This window comes from Heteronotia binoei, chromosome 6 (genome assembly GCF_032191835.1).
Source record: "Heteronotia binoei isolate CCM8104 ecotype False Entrance Well chromosome 6, APGP_CSIRO_Hbin_v1, whole genome shotgun sequence".
Classification (NCBI taxonomy): domain Eukaryota; kingdom Metazoa; phylum Chordata; class Lepidosauria; order Squamata; family Gekkonidae; genus Heteronotia; species Heteronotia binoei.
In genome coordinates, this window is record NC_083228.1 from 130,855,633 (window position 1) to 130,871,359 (window position 15,727).

At 42.3% G+C, this 15,727-nt stretch overlaps 1 long non-coding RNA gene across 1 annotated transcript in view; it reads left to right on the forward strand.

Annotated features, from left to right (window-relative positions):
- Positions 1–15,727, forward strand: part of LOC132573407 (uncharacterized) — a 620,525-nt gene that overhangs the window by 444,820 nt on the left and 159,978 nt on the right. Inside the window, exons 3-4 of the long non-coding RNA XR_009555540.1 lie at positions 8,022–8,087; positions 11,023–11,089. This is a non-coding gene — a long non-coding RNA (uncharacterized LOC132573407). The remainder of the gene's footprint in view (positions 1–8,021; positions 8,088–11,022; positions 11,090–15,727) is intronic.

The following is a 15,727-nucleotide window of genomic DNA, read 5'->3' on the forward strand; positions in this document are numbered from 1 at the left end:
ATAAGAGGGCCTTGCTAAGTAATTGAGAACAGCAAGAAATATATTTTAAAAATGAATGTTTAATGACCGAACAGGTAGGTACCACTTTGAGAATGATGAAGCCTAACGTCCTGAATTCAAATATGACAGAGGGCAGAGAGAAACATTTTAGTTGTGTTTACAGTAAGCACAATGGATTCTTCATATTTGTTGTGTTGTTGACCACTATTCTGGTTTGCTTGTTCTTTGTGCACCACCATATTTTCTCATGTTAAAAGTCACTATATTGGACTAGTTTATCTTCTTCTGTGCTGTTTGATATCATCCAATGAAAAGGAAAAAATATGACTTGAAAGGGAGAAGAGAATTGCTATGTTGGAAGATCTGTATGCGCTATGTGTCCCTGAGATGTTTACCGTTCAAGACACTACTTCAGTTCTGTGGGCCAGTGTTTGTATGACTATCATGAGGGAGACTGTGGCTCAGGGCAGTGGCCATGATATAAAACAGCTATCCACACTGTAGATCACTCATGTTGTGGGGAAAATCTCCATACCAAAACCAGACACTGGCATTTTCTACAATGGTTTCCCCTGTTATTTATTAAGTAATATCATTGACCACCTGAAAACGCAAAGTGAACAACAATATCTACATTATAGTTTGGATTCAGAGTTGATAACAGCTTGAAGTTCCAGATTCTTTAAAACGTGACTACAGTACTTCCTTATGTTCCTCCATGGCTTCCATGATCCATCATGAACACTTTTTTCACATAGCCATTAATTAATTCAGGAATCAAATGACTATGGAGAGCAGGGATGCCAGACTCGAGGTGGGACTTGGGGTTCTCCCAAAATTACAGCTCCAGACTACAGAGATCAGTTTCCCTGAAGAAAACACATGCTTTGAAGGGTGGATTCTATGCCCTTGTGGTCTCTGTCCTCCCTAGAGTTCATCCTCAAATCTCCAGAAGTTTCCCAGCCTAGATCTAGCAACCCTACCCTCCATCTCCCACAAGTGGTCAGTGTTGTAGCTGCAACCTTAATGGAAAGGCATTCCAAATAGTTGCTGTACAGCTACAAGACTCTCTTTTTCTGAATATTCACCAAAGCTAATCACAGGATGAATTCAACATCCAAAACATGACTGCAATTGTAAGTGATGACTTGAACATATAAGGCAGCCATGTGAGACTTTCTGTGAATTTCAGAGAAGTCATAGATCTGACCTGGATGGCCCAGGCTAGCCCGGTCTTGTCAGATCATGGAAGATCATGGAAGCAGGGTCAGCCCTGGTTTGTACTTGGTTTGGAGACCACCAAGGAAATCAAAGATTGCTACAAAGATCAAGGTAATGGCAAATCATTACTGTTGCGTCTTGCCTTGAAAACTTTTGGGGTGGTCATAAGTTGGCTGCAGCTTGAATGTACTTTCCACCATCGCCACTACCATAGGATGGTCAGGTAACTTCTCTGTTCTACACCACAGTGTTCTCCCCCCCCCCCCGCTCCGCTTTCCAGTAGGCAGGGACAAAAATAACATAATACATATTTCAGTCTTCTTTAGACAACTAATGATACATTATCTTTCTCTATGTTTCTGGCATGCTCAGTTCCATAATACATAGTTAGGAAAATAACATATTTCAGTTCTATATTTTTGAGTGGATACTGGCTTTTTTGTTAGATCTGTTGAGTGAAATATATGACACACTAAATCCATTGATAATAAGTAGCTGTTTCATATTGAGACAGAATGTTGGTCTAGGCTGTCTACTTGCAGCAGATCTCCAGGATGTCACATGGGAATCTTTCCCAGCCTTCCTAACATGAATTCTGGTATATTAAATTCTCCACCTAAGTTGCCCATATTTTGAATTTGTGAGTGTGATTTCATTTCAACTGAGATACAAAATGCATTTTTTCAGCAAGTGTCTTTGGTATTAATGGGACTTCAAGCCAACATACATTGTGGTCAAAAGTGCCATCAGGTTGCAGCCAACTTGTGGTGACCCCATAAGGTTTCCAAAGCAAGAGATGACCAGAAATGGTTACCATTGCCTGCCTCTGTGTAGTGACCCTAGACTTCCTTGGTGGTCTCCCATCCAAGACCCTACTTAGCTTCTACGATCTGAGGAGATTGGGCTAGCCTGGGCTATCCAAGTCAGGGCTCAAGGTACATAGTCAAGAGAAATGAACTATTTTTCTTGCTGCACTGTTCCTCTTTGATTACAGTCTCAGCACTCCCACATATATTTTTTTTAAATCCTGCACATAGCAAATTGACCATGTTGGAGATATCTCTAGCTTGTTCTTCTGTGTGTACAGGATCTTCTGTATGGCGTAAACATCATCCATGCAGCTTTGTAACTGAAGCTGTAAGGGCACAGCAAGAGATGCACTGCATCGTTATGCTGGGTCATTTCATTTGACTCTCTCTCTCTCATTAATAAATATATAAGGAACTAGGCTCTTTGATGCCCAATTATTGATGTCTTTTAACATTAAAAATAATAACTCTCTAGGGGAAAAAAGTATCATCCAGGAAGTGTTTGGTTGTATTGACACACATGCTAAAAAGCAAGAAGTCAATGGTAGTCACACAGTGATGGTGGTGGTAGGAAGTGCTGTCAAGTCACAGCCAATTTATGGCAACCCCTTAGGGTTTTCAAGGCAAGAGATGAACAGAGGTGGTTTGCCACTGGCTGCTGCCATGTACCACCTCTTAAAATGCTTTTTTTCTGGCAATTAACTTTGGGTGTTTTCGCACAGAGCTTACCCCAGAGCGATGTCCCTCTTCACCGCGCAGCGTCTGCGCGGATTTCGTACCAACTGCTCCGCAGAACCAGGTAGAGCGGCAAAGAGCCGCGGCTTTTGCGTCGCTAATGTAAACTGGGTTTTAGCGGTTTACATTTGCGGCTCTTCCTGGTTCTGTGGAGCAGTTGGTGCGAAATCTGCGCAGACGCTGCACGGTGAAGAGGGACATCGCTCTGGGGTAAGGTCTGTGCGAAAACACCCTTTGTTTTGTTACACATTTCTCTGGGATGCAAATGAGTATCACTGACCAGAAGAACAGTGGAGTATGAAGCTCAGAGGCTACAGATGTTCAGAGAGAGTGATGACAAATGGGCAGGCACTGAAAAGGTTCAGGGCCTGCCTTATTTGAAAAACTCCTGCTTTAAATGTATCCATATTTAGTCATACAAAACTATGAGGAGCACCTATAAACCTCTTCTCTTTGAAATCAGATGAGAATATGAAGCTGTTACCAGGTTCTGCATTAGTTACCCTGGGCTGCACTCCACTGGCATGGACCCATGGCATAGCTCACCGATAAAGATATGGAAGAAATCAAAAGGCAGTGGTAAATGAAGGAAGCAACCATTGGTAGTGTCTTTCGTATTGGTAATGTCTTTCATATTACAAACATGCAAACAATTCTAAATGTTACTGCTTACAGTTGAGAGGCGATTAGATAAACATATAGAGCAGAGGGAGAGAGAGCTATTCTGGTACTAAATATCCATTCACAGTATGAACACTAGTTCTGATGATGGGCTGACATTTCATTGGATACATTAAGTCAACTGACCTTGGCTTAGCCATCTATGGAGAGTCAATTGTTTGATGGTTTCATTGTCTCCAAAATTCATAGTCTTCTAGACAGCTGTCCAAAAGAATGCTAAGTAAAAACATGATGGAGACCAATGACTGGCGTGCCATCTGGCCAAGCTAACATGCTTCATTTCATGCCAAAACTGAGCCCAAAGTGGCAACATGAACACTACAAAAATCCAGGCTTGTGGAAGTTAAAATATATTGATGTCACTTTTTTTAAAAAAAAATTTATACGTTATTCTGAATGTGAAAAATGGAGGGGAGGCTTCGGTGCAGGAGACAGAATTTGCATTTCAGGAGTGCACCAAGCAACAGCTCTCTCCTCTGTCCCATATTTTATAAAAAGTATACTTCTGTTAATGGTGGATGGCATAAACAAAACCATTCTAAATGTTGCTACTTACAGTTGAGAACTTCTGTTGGTCACCTTGTCAGAACACTTCTTCGTCTGAAAACAGATAAAGACACCGGACTATTCAGCCACAATAGAACCTTCTCCCAAGGTTGCTAGATTAGTTCCCAAAAAAGAGGGGGAGAAAACACCCTTGGAACTTAGAAATGGCACTGAAAATATCAATAACTTTAATGTGTGAGCTTTGTTAACACAGAAAGCAAACAAGCAAAGTTGCTCTCCAGTGACTGTCACTAATATTTATTCGTCCAGTGACTGTTAATCAAACCAAGTTTACAGTCCCGTATAGCACCTGTCACAGGTGCTGATCATTAATCAGCTATTACAGCAGTTTATTCTGCTGCTGACAACTTGCAATTTTCTACTGAATCAGCTAGTTTGTCAGGTGGGAATTATGGCAAAGCACATGTGACAAAACACATCACACATTTTTTTTTCTTTTTTTCTCTTTTCTCCCCTTTTTTTGCATTTTCAGGCTTCTCTCTCCCCCCCCCCCTCTCCTCTCCCCCTTTTTAGACAAACAATATCTGGGAACTCAGAAGTAATAAGGCGGAATGTATAATTAATTACCCAGCTTGCTCTAATTAGGGATGAATAAGTTGTGTCCCTCTCATCATCACAAATGTGGTGATGGGTAATACCAGTTTATGCTGTATTAACTGCAAATATGCAATCCTTCTGAGAGCACTTTTGTTGATGAATTTGATGAATGTGACAATAATTAGCAGAGACAGATGAGAGCTAAATTACTACTGACAATGTAATGCTATCCCGCTTGAGGGTCTGAGAACGTGGTAGGCTAACATGGCAGGGACCGGGCCTCATTTCTAATTAATAGTCTTCTTCTTCTTCCCTTTTTTTTTTTTTGCCAGTGGGGGGAAAAAAGAGGAACGGTAATTGTTTTCGTCAAAGGCTGCAGGGAGTTATCAGGGTAATAAAGTTAATTAGCAGAACAAACATCCTTTCACTGCCTTACCAGATTGAGGAAAAGAGGGTAATTCAAACTGCAGAAAGATATGACTAGATGAGATGATAAGGAGAAAAAATTTTACACAGGAGGCTGACAGAAGAGAATCCATTTTTCCCCCCTTCATTTCTTTTGGCTCAGTTTGTGGAAACGAATTATGCATTCCCCTCTTTCAGCTCATACGGTTGCATATGTAGAAAACTTTATTGTTCATAACTGCAATGGGAAATAAAGCTTTTTTAAAAAAACAGATCATGTTGCAATGTTACATTTTGTCCGGATCTTTCATCTCATGATCAGTTTGTCATATTAAACATGAACACATTATAAAAGCTTTCCTCCTATCATTAACAGGACTCTATTGAACTGGTGGTGTTCTTTCTTTTCTTTCCTCTTTTTTAAGGGCTATTTTTTGTAACCAAGATAGAATTCACTGAGTGGTGCTATTTAACCAAGAGCTAACCCAGACTTCAAATTGCTTGAAGAATGTCTAAGTATCATTTTGATTTTGCTCCCAGATAGCCCTAACTACACAGTACAAGTGCAATGCACCGAGCATGTGTATGCATAACAGGGGCATGTGCTAGGGTTGCCAACCTCCAGGTGAGGATTGGACTTCTCCTGAAATTACTACGAACATCCAGACTACAGGAATCTACTCTGGAGAAAATGGCTGCTTCAGAGGAGGAGGAGGAGAAGAAAATTTATACCCCGTCCTTCTCTCTGAATCAGAGACTCAGAGCATCTTACATTCTCCTGTATCTTCTCCCCCCAACAACAGACACTTTGTGAGGTGGGTAGGGTTGAGAGGGCTCTCACAGCAGCTGCCCTTTCAAGGACAACCCCTGCAAGAGCTATGGCTGACCCAAGGCCATTCCAGCAGCTGCAAGTGGAGGAGTGGGGAATCAAACCCGGTTCCCCCAGATAAGAGTCCGCACACTTAACCACTACACCAGACTGGCCCTTGAAGGACTGTATAGCATCACATCCCTGAGGAACTCCCTCTCCTCTCCCAACTGTGCCCTCCCCAAGCTCCAGCCCCAGATCTCCACACGTTGGCTGCGACTTGGCAACACCGGTGAAACAAGTTGGTAGCCCTGATGATGGTGGAAAGTGCTGTCAAGTTACAAACTTAGGGTTTTCAAGGCAAGCAGTGCACAGAGGTGGTTTGCCATTGCCTGTCTCTGCAAAGCAACCCTGGACTTCTTGGACATCTCTCATCCGGGTACTAACCAGAGTAGATCCTGCTTAGTTTCTGAGAACTGAAGAAATCAGGTTGACCTGGGCTATCCAGGTCAGGACAATAGTTTATGCGTTTTCATCTTGGGGAAAATCGTAGGCTAGATGGTTACCAATATGGACCTTGGACAGCAAAATGACAATTGGAAATGCCATCAAAAACCCATCCTCTCTGCACAGTCCTAAACTTGAACCAGGCTTCCACACATGTGGTGAATATATAGAACTCCCAGCATATTGGGAGTGATGCTGACTGAGGGCAGGCATAGCCAAGATTAGGTGGTTATGAGGTACCATAGTGTTGAGGTCACTGCTGACGGCTGGGTAAGAATTATGTATTTGGTAGTTCCCTGAGATCACTGATTTCCTGCCATTGGAAATTTAGTGCAGGCATGCAAAGGGGTCAGCTAGAACCCTTGTGATGATTTTTGTATTTTCAGGGGAGCATTGAAAATAAGTATTTTCTCTCTTCCCTCACTTTCATGATACACTCCATTCTGCCACATCAAGATTTTACCACCACATTCTGCCACATGTGTAGGCCAGGCCTGAGATCATTGGTTGCAGGTTCATACAGTCAGTTGCTCCAATGAATGCAGAAGCTGAAGTGACTCCTGTGTCCCTAGATAACTATAACGTCTGAAGAAATGTTAAAAAGATGCTAGGATAGTTTCTTATTTGAAATATGAGCAAATGAACAAGTCTATGGTTATTGAGAAGGAAGAATTAGGGGTTTTTTGGGGGGAAGAAGCCCTTTCGGCTTCCTGTTAGGCTTTACAAGCAACTTTCAAAATTTACTATATTAAATGTGTCACAAAATTTGAATCCCATTGGCAGGTCTTATTGCAAAATCTTATCATTTTTCCTCCATCAAAAAACAGGAAAAAGCCATTCTAAACTACTTGCTTATTTTCAAGTTCCTTCCTTCCTTCCTTCCTTCCTTCCTTCCTTCCTTCCTTCCTTCCTTCCTTCCTTCCTTCCTTCCTTCCTTCCTTCCTTCCTTCCTTCCTTCCTTCCTTCCTTCCTCTCCCTCCCTCCCTCCCTCCCTCCCTCCCTTGTTGGTGTTGTCTCTCAGTCTGCAGCACAGATTTGCAGGAGGCTAGATGGTTACCATATGGACCTTTCTAACATTCTAATTCAGTAACTAAAATAGAGTAGGAGGTTGAGAAGGTTTCCTCTTCAGGAAAATAAACTGAATTCTGCAAATTGTGTAAATCATGCAAATACACTAACTTTTCATACATTATTTGCTTACTCCACATTGTACGCTTCCCTCCACATCACAGTGACAAGCAAACGCACTACATCGAAATGCCACCCCTTACTGGAAATTCTACTGTGGAAATGCTATGACTTCTGAAATTTTCTTAGGTGTCATTCATAGTCATACCACATCTTTAAGAACTAGAAACTTGCTTTTTAAATTGGAAAGAAACCCTAAGTACCAATACCCTCAAGAAGCTGAATTCTCTATTCACAAGTACATTCTGTACTTGTACTGTGTTAATGCAAAATTGCAGGATTCTTGTAGCGCTGTGGCCTTTTATCTTGGCATTTCTTAGCATGTGATATTTTCCTTGGTGTTTACCCAGTATGTTTATACTGGGACCCCATGATACCGTGTCTGTTCCTCTGGATAGCTTCTAACAGGTGTACAATGACATGCTCTTTGTCTTTGTGATAGCTACAAAACTAATTTCCTGTTTTTCTCATCTGTCTGTTGCAGCTGCATGGCTTCTTCTAAGACCAAGCCTAGATGGGAAAGTACCATTTTCTCCAAAGTCTCAGATGGATTTATTTTGCAGATCTTGCCAAAATACTCTGTTATGTACCTTGAAGGATTTTTTTGGCTGTTCCACATGAATTCACATGTCCAGGTAAATGTATATTTATTTATTTTTAATAGGAGCCAATTCGTTCTATCTGATTAATCGGACCGATTTTTTAAACACTGTCACTAAATACAAAGGAGACTGATTAATGGAAGGCAATGAGCAGGGCTCATTTCCCAGTCCCACTCTGATGTCTTGGAATCAAGCTACTGAGGCCACTGTAGGAATGTAACCTTTCTGCTGATAGCATGGATTTTATCAAATATAGTACAAGCCCCTCCTCCATCAGATCATCTGGGAATCTAGATTATTCTAACTGGGGCCTTGGATAATGGTCCTTATCAGCTTGAAGTAAGGTGTCTTTTCCCCTAGTCAGCAAGACTTATTGGCTATGCTGTGTTGTGACATCATGATGTGCAACAGGTGATTCCTGATTGACTCAGATGACATGATGAGAAAGGAAATGGAAAAGAAATTGGACACTGGGTAATAGGAGAGGTTCAACTAGCCATTACATTGTAGAACTTTTTTAAAGGGATGTGACTTCAATACCGGAAAAGTTGGTGGAAACCATTATTGAAGAGAGAACTAGTAGGCACCAGTGTTCCCTTTAAGTTGTGTTAGCGTGAGCTAGCACACAGATTTTTAGCCTCCAGCTCACAGATTTTTGTCTTAGCTCAGAAAGGATGACTCCAGAGCACACTTATTTATGCAGTAGCTCACCACTTTAGTGTCAGTAGCTCACAACTTTAATGCCTCTAGCTCACAAAATAGAATTTCTGCTCACAAGACTATTCTGCAGCTTAGAGGGAACATTTGGTATGCAGACTGATGAACAAAAGTTATTGAGGAAGACTCAGCATGGGTTCTGTAAGGAAAGATCTTGTCTCACTAACCTGTTAAGAGTTCTTTGAGGGGGTGAACAAACATGTAGACAAAGGGGACCCAGTACATGTTGTTTACCTTGATGTTTACCTTGAATTATTTGGAAGGAAATTGAAAAGAAATCAGTCAGTATCATAATACCCCTGTATAAATAGATGGTGTGGCCTCATTTGGAATACTGTGTGCAATTCTGGTCGCCACACCTCAAAAAAGATATTATAGCACTGGAAAAAGTGCAGACAAGGGCAACTAGAATGATTAGAATGGAACACTTTTCCTATGAAGAAAGGTTAACATGCTTGAGGTTCTATAGCATGGAGAAACATTGACTGAGGGGTGAGATGACAGAGGTTTACAAGATTATGAATGGGATAGAGAAGGTAGAGAAAGAACTTATGGACATTCAATGAAATTGCTGAGCAGTTGGGATAGAACAGATAAGAGGAAGTACTTTTTCACCCAACGGGTGATTAGCACATGGAATTCACTGCCACAGGAGTTGGTGGCAGCTACAAGCATAGACAGCTTCAAGAGGCAATTGGATCAATATATGGAACAGGTTCATCAGTGGCTATTAGGCTATAGCGTATTGTTGGAACTCTCTGTCTGGGGCAAGTGATGCTCTGTATTTTTGGTGCTTGGGAGGGGGGGCAACAGTAGGAGGGCTTTTAGTGTCCTAGCCCCACTGATGAACCTCCTGATGGCACCTGGGTTTTGGGTTTTTTCGGCCACTCTGTGACAGAGTGTTGGACTGGATGGGCTGTTGGCCTGATAACATGGCTTCTTATGTTCTTATGAAAGTTTGAAACATTGCTTTTAAGCTGGAAAGCAAGCATATAGGACATCTTACTGAGCTGTAGTTCTGTGGGTTACGGTGACCTGGCAGTCCTAGTTATTAAGTTCAAATCCTGGCCTGCTATGAGTCCTGGGTGGCCTGTGGCTCTCAACCTTGCAGAGTTGTTACGAGGATAAATGAGAAATACAGCCACCTACTTTGGACACTGTGCAGTGCTATGGAGGGGACTGGTGACATGTTGGGAATGCCTCCTTAAACATTGCTCTGCACTGATTCACACATGCCTGTGTATCTTCCATGTGCAATCATTTAATGCCTGAAGTTGCCAACTTTGGTTGGAAAATACCTGGAGATTTTGCAGGGTGGAGTCTGAGGAGGGTGGGGTTTGAGAAGGGGAGGGACTTTAATGGGGCATAATGCCATACAGTCCACCTGCCAAAGCAACCATTTCCTTCAGGTCAGGGGTGGAATTCTAGCAGGAGCTCTTTTGCATATTAGGACACGCACCCCTGAAGTAGCCAATCCTCCAAGAGCTTACAAGGCTCTTTTTTTGTAAGCTCTTGGAGGATTGACTACATCAGGGGGTGTGGCCTAATATGCAAAGGAGATCCTGCTAGAATTCCACCCCTGCTTCAGGTGAACTGATCTCTGTCATCTGGGTATCAGTTGTAATCCCAGGAGATCTCCAGCCAATGTCAGGAGGTTGGCAGTCCTATTTAATGACATCACCTGCAGCTGAAAGTACAGGCTGCCTCCACTGAATTGTATTGTATTTGAGGTGAGGTAACATGAAAGTCTCTGGTCTTTTCACTTGAAGTCGTGGAATAAAGAGCATGCACCTTACCTTCTGTTGAACCCCCATAATGTAAAGAGTTAGTCAGGGTACACTTCAATGGCACTTGTTCCTCCAACACTGCCACCGAGGTTCCTTTTACAAAAAAACAATTTCATTCTGTTGCCCTGATCTGCTTCTGGCATCATCCCCTAAAATGATATCACATTTACAATCTGTGCTCCTGACATTACAAAACTGCATGCAAAAAAAGATTTGTACACAAGGTGGGGATGTTAGCAGCTGGCTGTTTTATCCTTGTTACAACCTCACAGTAAATAACAAGCACATTGTTTTCACCCTGAGCTCTCCCAAAAGATAAATTTGGGTGCCTGTGCTAAGGCTGAGAGATATCAGCCACAAAACCTGGGCAGGAAGAACTGCCTAATAAACCCAGATATCAGTGTTGATGGTTCAGCGAAAAGACAGCCCCCCTAACCGTATCTTCCTGTCTTTCAGAGTTCTTCATTTCTTCTGACATAATTTCAACAACACAGAACATTTCAAGCACAAGTTGTACCAAATAAGGTAGGTAGCTCTAATAGATGGCTATGTTATTTTTTGTCTCCTCCTGCATTAAGCACTGTGGTAGTGGCAGCAGCGGGGGCTTGCTTGCTGAAAGTGAAGTGTCTCCTTTTGAACCAGCCTAGGACAAAGTCTAAAACTAAAACCAAGGAGAAGGGTAATAAATAATGACAACAGATGTTTGTAAACCACAGGGCTCCTCCTGTGTTCAGTGTTTCCATGTGTTGTCTTGTCTTGATGCGCTGTCAGCCTCCGCTCACCTGGGACTAGTGATATCTTATCAAACCCAAAGCAGTTCCTTTTCACAACAAGCAGATAATAGCGCCTTTCAATTTGTCATACGAAGAGTCTAAAAGAACCATGGGAACGATTGGTCAGGTGACAATTTGATGGACAGCTTGACAGCCCTTAAAGCATCATGGGAAATGGCTGTCACCTGATTTTTTTTTTCCAGAGCTTCAAGGGAGATAACCTTCAGTGTGACAGGGGGGAAAGAAATCTGAATATTTGCGGTTGGGTTCAGTAGCAGCATTATGGTTGTTTAATTGATAACATGGGTGAATTGAGATGATTTGAAATGGTGTCATCTGAGCTTAGATCGTTTCAACCTACAAATGATTTTGACATCTTTACTTTTCTTTCTCAATACCTTAAAAATGCAGTTGTTATGTTATATATTAATGAAGAGATGGGAAATGGTAGCAAAAGTGTTTTTCTACTTACCTCTTCTATTAATGCTGCCACTACTACTGTCATCAGTAGCAACTGTATGGTAGAGACCCTGGTATGCTTTGCATATACTTTATTAACTTCCAATAATATACACAGTATGCAAATAAAATATTACAAGAAGTTGTTGTTAGTTTCTAAATAAAAAGGCAGATATTGAAGATTTTGAAAAAGACAAACCTATGCTAGGGGGGTTTTCTTAGGAAAGAGAACGAAAACCATAGAGCTGGCATTGGTAGCTACAGAGCTTTCTTTTTGAGCAGGAATGCACAGGAACGCAGTTCTGGCTGACTTGGCGTCAGGGGTGTGTAGCTTAATATGCAAATGAGTTCCTGCTGGGTTTTTCCTACAAACAAGCCTGTGTGAAACAATGGTGGTGTCAGGGGGTGTGGCCTAATATGCAAATAAGTTCCTGCTGGACCTTTTCTACTAGAAAAGCCCTGTGCAGCTACATTTGGAATTTTGTGCACTGTTGCCCTGACCTAGATAGCCTAGGCTAGCTTGATCTTGTCAGCTCTCAGAAGCAAAGAAGGATCAGCCCTTGTTAGGACTTGGATGGGAGATGGCCAAGGCAATCCAGGGTTGCTACACAGAGGTAGGCATTATCAAATTGCTTCTGTTCTCTTGCCTTGAGAACTCAATGGGGTCACCATGAGTTGGTTGAGACTTGATGGCACTTTCCATCACCACTGTACCACTGGGCACCATACATATCATAGACCTAGACAAGGTGCAGAAAAGGACAACCAAAATTATTGGCATGAGACTGGAGCAGGAAAAGTGAAAAGGGTTTGGAGCTTGTCCATTTAGGCGGAAAGTAAGGACTATGGGAATCATGATTGTGCTCTAGATAAATACTAAGATGTGGAGAAGATGGATACAGGAGACTTTCCCCCCCACATACTAAAACTCAGCGGCATCCAATGGAGCTGATGAGCAATAAGTTCAGGACAGACAAAATTAAGAGTTTTTTCACACAGTGCATAATTAACTTGCGGAACTCATCGCTGCAGACCTATTGTTGGCCGTTAACTTGTAAGGCTTTAAAAGCTGGAAGATAGGCTTATCAGTGGCTGTTAGCCATGATGGTTAATAGGACCATGATATACTTCTGTATGTCAGTTGCTGCAGAGCTGTAGTGGCAGGAGACTTCTAGGTGATGTAGCTGGCCACCATAAAAAGGAGAATTTTTGTCTAGATGGACCATTGATCTGATCCACCAGGGCTCTTCTTGCATTCTTTATAAATTCAAATGACAGATAGGAGAACAATTTGATGGTGATCCTGTGACTAAAACAATTTATCTCGATACCGATGGCTCTCTGTGCCCATGTGAGATTATTAATTTCAGAGTTGCTTTTTGAGAGCATCCCATGATTGACACAAGAATACATTTACGGAAGTCAGTGGGTCTACTCTCATGTATTCCAAGGAAGAGAGGCAGAGCAAAGGAGGCTGAGCAGGGCCACAGTTCTTGGCGGAGGGACCTTAGAGCTGTCAAAAGGAGTCAGCACACTGTCAGCACACTGATGTGCATGTGTGAACAAGCAAGCAAAAAAGGATCCTGCCTGCCCACCTGCTCCATGGACATCATGCAGCAATAATCTGAACGGTCAACCACAGAGTGAGCATGCAATGGCAGGTTAAGGGTAGCATGTTTGGACATACCTCTCCAGAACAAATAACACCAGATTAAATAGAGGTATGGCCAGACCACACCTATCCTGTCATTTGACTGCAGCCAGTGTGATGTCACTTCTGGGAAACCCTGGAAGTGGAGACCACCATGGAATTGCAGGGCCTCTGCAAAGCCAGGCAACCGCAAACCTCTTCTGAATGTTCTTTTGCCTTGAAAACCCAGCAGGGTTGCCATAAGTTGAGTACAACTTGACAGCAAAAACACAAGAGTTTTAGATCCATTGATCCATGTTCAAAATAAAATAGATGTCTAGCTCTACACAGTTACCTCACTGTCTCCTGGGGCCAGTTGCTTCCCCTTCAAGAATAGTGGAGAGCTCTGCTGCCTCTTTCCCCTCCTACCCTAATGGTTTCATTTCCTTCAAAGCCTTTATGGTGCCGCTTCCTCCTCACAGAATTGCACCCAAACAGGGCTCTCTTTTTTAGCAGGAATGCACAGGAATGCAGTTCCGGCTGGCTTGGCACCAGGGGGCATGGCCTAATATGCAAATGAGTTCCTGATGGGATTTTTCTACAAAAAGCCCTGTGTGACACAATGGTGTGTGTGGCCTAATATGCAAATGAATTCCTGCTGGGATTTTTCTACAAAAAAAGCCCTGAACCCAAGAACAATTTCTGCCCCCTCCACCCAATCTGTCTCTCCTATAAGTTCATATCAGTTTCCTGAAGGAATCTCTTGGAGACTAATCTACTCTTTCATATGTCTTTTGGTCAGGACAAATCCAGGACATTTAAAAAAATCTCTCTCTTTCTGCTAAATTGTAATATATTATATATTTCTGCTTACATTCTTAGAGCACCTCCTCTCCGCTTATGTGCCTCATAGGAAATCATTATTGATATGTGGTAATGATTTCCAGACCAACTAAGAGTACACCTGTTTGCTGGATAATTTAGAGGCTATTTAGCACATTTGATTCCATGTAGATCAGTGTTGCGGTTGGCCTCCAAGCGATTTCCGCAGTCACCCTATCTGTTTCCAAGCAGACACTGAAATGCAAAGTTTATTTTTTACCATGAAGTAGATGCGTCTCCCTCATAGCCTGAAACTACGGGACACAGATTGAAAACTCTGTTCAACCTTAATCCCCAAACCCATGTAACTAGAGCACTGGCCTTTAAGCCATTAAAGGCAATTTAGATGAAATCAGCTCACATCCAGTTAAAGTATTAGGGCTGGAGCTCTGACCACTGTTATTTTCCCATACACTTCAGTGAGCTTCAGTGTAAGCAAGTGAGATTCTATAGGCTGTTATAGGCAGAGTAAGGCCCTTTGACTTGGGAATCTAGGTTTTGAATCCCACTTCGACCTCAAGGGACTATGCAAAGGAGGAAACTTGGATGGGCCTTTCTTTTTATTGTAGGATGAACAGTGTCTGCCAAAATGCTCTTCACTGCATTTTAAGGAACAGGAGCATCTGGCCATCTTCCTTTAGATCTTGCATTACTAGGTAACCTCAGAACAGAATTGGTTCCCGTACGGGTTTGCACAGGCTGTTGCCTAACTGAATGTAAAAGATCATATATGTTTGCTCCGGGAGGTGCCACTGGACTCTAACTTGTTTCTGGAACAAATAATCTGAACTGTATCTTGCAAATTTGTTACCTGGAATGTAGGGTAGAGTCACTACTACATGCATAAATGTGCATAAAAGGGAGGAAAATCTTTTTTGTGTATAAAAATGGATGAAGAGGTCACTAATGCACCTTGCTTCTCTCTGCATCATCCCCCCCAGTCATCCATTCCCACCCCCCCAGGATCTTTGACACTGCAGGGTGGACGTTGGCTTGTGGGGGATTTCTTTCCCCAGGGATGTCTAGAATACCCAGAGATATGTTAGCTCTGTGGAGGGCCTAGCAGATGGTGACTCTGGATGCAGATTTTTTTTCGTTAAGATGAGCATGGGGAGGTCTCTTTTTAGCTTTTCACAGCTTGCCATGACGGGGCTATTGTTGCGGTCAGCTGTGAGTTGCAGAATCTATGGTGTGAGATACAAAGAAGGACCTTTCCTTCTGTCCCAAGGACCTCTTTGTTGCATTTCCTTCTGTGAAACAGTTAAAATTTGGTCTACAGACTTCTTTTCATCGACAGCAAGGTTCACTTTTGGGATCTGACCATTTTGCTCTCAATTTCTTGCGCTTGCCATTCAGGTGTGAAAATTGAAGTATTACAAACACACACGCACAAATATAGACCTGGTTGTTTTCCAGCCA